The 4,774-nt window shown below is 40.7% G+C and overlaps 1 pseudogene; it reads left to right on the forward strand.

Annotated features, from left to right (window-relative positions):
- The first annotated feature begins 3,600 nt into the window (after positions 1–3,600).
- LOC126067850 (olfactory receptor 2AJ1-like) lies at positions 3,601–4,544 on the forward strand (annotated as a pseudogene).
- Positions 4,545–4,774: the final 230 nt, after the last annotated feature.

Below are 4,774 nucleotides of genomic sequence, written 5' to 3' on the forward strand. Positions count from 1 at the left end.
TTTGGGGGTTTTAGAAGCTGTCATGGTCTGCTTCTTTATGTGGTTTGATATCGACTGCTGTCTCCAAGATAGTAGTGGTTTATTTTGTAATTGCTCACTGAGTCTTATCTTGTTTTGTTTTCTTTCAATATACGTGGATGGGCTACTAGATTGTGCTGTCTTGTTTGTCGTAGCCCTTGAGTTACTTATGACCTATTGCCAGCTGGTTTGGGCTGTTGCCAGATATATATGCCTGAGTCTATTCACTATTCTTGAGTAGAATCTGATTTTGGGTCATCAAGTGTGTGGTGCACCCTAACACCTATCCACCTTGAGAAGTAGTGGTGATAGTTGTGTGCACCAGATTCTATTAGCAGCTGGGGTTCACCCTCTGGGGGGACAGGATGCTGACAGGCTTCCCCCAAGTGTCAGTGAGGTAGGTGTGTCTCTATTGCTGTAGCACCTTGGTGGGAGGGCACTGCAACTGTACCTTAGACCCTAAATGCAAGTAACTCTACTGATTGGTAGGTGTCACCCTCCTTAGACCCCTAAGGCAAGAGGCTAGGTGTTCTGGGGGGAGCTTCAGCCCTCAGTTCCCTTTTGTGGGTCACTTAGGGCTCTGTTGAATAAGCAGAGATATCGGACCTGGGAAACTTGTTTTTCCAGAAAATCCACTAAAAAAAAAATACAGTCAGATCCCTATCAGAACTGCCTTTGGATTATAACCGCCATCTTGTTCCCTGTAAGGATGAAAGTCCGAGATTTGGATCATATATGCTTGGCTGTAGCTGGTTCTGTGTTTTTAGTCCAATTAGGGATGGATTTTTGGTCCCTGGGTTTTTTGTTGTTCCTTCTCTCAGGCTAGAAGAATGGGTTAGGAAAAGACCACCAAAAAAAAAAAAAGGGAAAAACAAAGCCACCGTGGAGCCGGAGCTGTTCTCCCTCTGGCTCAGGAAATTCCAATGTTAATGAAGCCGCCTGGGAAGGGTGGGGGAGGGTTCAGAGAAACAGGAGAGTAAAAAAAAAAAAAAAGCACCCCGGAATATAGCCAAAGTTACTTTTCTTGCTTGGAATGACTATTTTATCTGAGACTCCTGAGGGGCGTGTCGCCTATATGTGCTGGTTATGTGGAGATCATCCCCAGGGGTCTGGCCCACTGAAAACGCGGTCAGATCCTCCGCTGCCAGTCCAAAGCCCAGCGACAAGGTTCCCCTGCTGGGACGCTGTACTCCTGGCTCCAAAATCAGTCGCTGCCTCCCGGGGACTTCTCCTCCCGCCAGCCGCATCGCTGCGCCGCCCCCGCGGACCGGCTGGGCCCCTCCCGGGGTCAGTTCAGGGGAGTAGGGCTACGCCCCGTGTTTGTGCCGTGACAGCCCCCAGTCAAAAGCCCGGCGCCAAGGTTCCCCAGCTGGGACGCTGCATTCCCGGCTCCAAATCCAGTCACTGCCTCCTGGGGACTTCTCCCACCAGCCACGTCGCCACACCGCCCACGCGGACCGGCTGGGCCCCCTTCCGGGGTCAGTTCAGGGGGGTAGGGCTGCACCCCTTGTTTGTGCCGTCACAAGTTTTTTAAGTTCAGCTCCCCTGAGCCCAGACCGAAGCCTGGCGCCAAGGTTACCTGACTGGGACGCTGGCTCCAGGCTCCAAAAACAGTCGCTGCTTCCCCGTATTTGTTCGTTCTCCGTCTCTAAGTCTGTTTTTGTTGTTCAGGGTTCGTAGATTGTTATGCATGTGATCGATTCACTTGTTTTTCCGAGTCTTTGTTGCAAAAGGGATCCGAGGTAGCGTCTACCTAGTCCACCATCTTGGCCCCGCCTGTGTGCTGATTTTTTAAAATCTTAAAACCATAGGAAGGGACTGTTAAGGTTCCAGGGATTTAAAATAGGATTAAAGGATTTTTAAATTGTATTTTATGCAAACAATGTGTATCTTCTGTTTGTTTGCCGACCATGCCCTCCCCCAGGGAGATATTTTCTTAAGTGCACTGTGCTAATTTTTTCACAATAATGCATTTTTTAAAAAAAAAAAATTTTGTTTAGCAGCACTTACATTGTGAAGAGAGGGTGGGTTGACAAACAAACGTAGAAAAAAATTAAAACGTAGAAGGCACATGTTATTTGGCAAAAGCACAAAATTTCATACTGAAGAACCTGAACCAAAAAAAAAAAATACAGAAAAATATAAATCATTCATATCTTATCAGTAGCACAATTTCCATCTTTGTATCTTATTTCACAGAGTGAAAATTAAAGTTCATTTTATTTAAACTTATAACTATCATAGTTAATAAAATGTCAGTAAATTATTTTTTGTTGTTGTTTGTTTTAGGTGATCTTATCATGTATTGAAAGCCAGAGAACTGTATTGGAGTTCTCATAAATTGCAACATTTATATACAAATACGTGTGTGTATGTATGTGTATATTTATCCATATATTTTGAAGGATATAGCATATACGCAGAAGGTGCATAAATAATTATAAAGTGAATATTTAAGTAACTACTAGCTATGTTAAGGAGTCCCTGGGTGGTGAAACAGTTAACACACTAGGATGCTAATCAAAAGGTTGGAGGCTTGAGTCCACACAGAGGCTTATTGGAAGAAGTATCTGGCAGTCTACTTCTGAAAAATCAGTTATTGAAAACTCTGTGGGGAACAGTTTTACTCTGATACTCATGGGGTCATTATGAGTCTGAATTGACTTTATGGCAACTCATTTTATCCAAGTTAAACAAATAATATTGCTAGTACCTATGATTTCCCAAATATTTAGAATTATTATGATTCAATTTCCATAAGTTAAAAAAGCTGGCAAATAAAATATATTATTAAATATATGTATTGAACAGAATAATGTTTTCATTTTTATACTTGAAATGTGAATGTTGGAGCTTGTTTTGATATAGTTTTTCAGTATTTATTATTTTTAGAATGTCTCAGAAATAAATTTTATTTTCTATAAGAATTATCTAAATGAAAAACATATCAGAGAAAAATCAAGTATTCAATAATATTCAACAAAATTATCGGCAACTACTCTCCTCCAAGCACTCTCTGAGGCACTTGGATTATAGCAGTGAAAACAAACATCTCTCATCATGAAGCATAAATTAGGGTGGAAAGGAAAGAGAACAATCACTATACCTTATAAGTTAATTATTTAGTATGCTAGGAAGTGACAAGTGATATGTAAAATAGAAGTAAAAAGAGAGGAGAGTGAGGACAATCTGGGAGGATGTGATGCAGGGGATGGGAACACTGAGATTTTAAATGGGGTGTTCAGGGATAGAACTGGTTAAGAACGTGATGTTTGAGAAAATATTGGATCCAGTGAAGAATACAGAAATAAGAGTGTCAGACTGCGTGAAGCCAATGTCCCACTCGATATTCTGAATGTCAATAGTTGATTCAAATAAATGTTCATTTGATAAAACATTTTCACTTTAAGAGCAGGTTCACAGTTCTTTGACTTTGATTATGAAATGTACATAACTAACTCATTTTATTATGTAAAAATAAATGAGTTTGGGATTTATACTAGGTATTTGTTAGCTTTCCTTTTCTACCTACTCTTTATTTATTTGTTTATTTATTTTCTTTTCAGATAAATAAAGGACTTCATGATGGGATTTGAGAATTACACTTCTGGCAGTGATTTTATTCTCTTGGGACTGTTCTCTTCTTCCCAAATAAGTCTGGTGTTCTTCTCCTTTATATGTATCATTTTTGTTATGACTGTAACAGAAAACACAGTCATGATCCTCCTTATCCGTAGGGACTTACGACTCCATACTTCTATGTATTTCCTGCTCAGCCATCTCTCTTTCATGGATATCTTGCATATTTCCAACATTGTTCCTAAAATGGTTGCTGACTTCCTGTCAGGCAACAGAACAATTTCATTTGCAGGTTGTGGCTTCCAGATATTTCTCTCCCTCACTCTCCTAGGTGGTGAGTGCCTCCTTCTAGCAGCAATGTCCTATGATCGCTATGTAGCCATCTGTCACCCACTGTGCTACCCCATTCTTATGAATGAGCATATCAGCATTCTCATGGCTAGTGGGTCCTGGCTAGTGGGGAAAATCAACTCCACAGTTCACACAGCTTATGCACTCCACTTCCCTTTCTGTGGCTCAAAGGCCATTGATCACTTTTTTGTGAAGTCCCAGCCATGTTGAAGTTGGCCTGTGTAGACACATCACACTACGAAAGAGGTGGTTATGTAAGTGGTATCATCTTCCTGGTCATCCCTTTTTCCATGATCTTTGCTTCTTATATGAAAGTTCTCCTTACCGTCCTCCAGATGAAATCATCAGAAGCACGGAAAAAGTCATTTTCTACCTGTTCCTTCCGCATGATTGTGGTCATGATGTACTATGGGCCATTTATTTTCACATATATGAGACCGAAGTCCTACCACATTCCAGGCCAGGATAAGTTCTTGGCAATATTCTATACCATTCTCACACCTACACTCAACCCTATCATCTACAGCTTTAGAAATAAAGATGTTCTGGCAGCAATGAAAGCTATGCTTGAAAGTAACTTTCTGCCTAACAGATGAATGTAAAGAATGCTTGAAGTCTATGTTCTCTCTATTCCCATATTCAAATCTACAGAAGATCCATTATTAGATTCCTCTGAGTAATACAGACTTTTACTGATAACTTGGCCACAAAATCTCTGTTTCTCCATGTGTGGAAAAAATGGAAATTTCTGAAATCCTGATTAGTAAAATTATCACATTTGTTGGATTTGTAAATACATACCTGTAACAATGCATTGTTCTCTCTG

The sequence above is a fragment of the Elephas maximus genome, chromosome 2 (assembly GCF_024166365.1).
Source record: "Elephas maximus indicus isolate mEleMax1 chromosome 2, mEleMax1 primary haplotype, whole genome shotgun sequence".
NCBI classification, from domain to species: Eukaryota; Metazoa; Chordata; class Mammalia; order Proboscidea; family Elephantidae; genus Elephas; species Elephas maximus.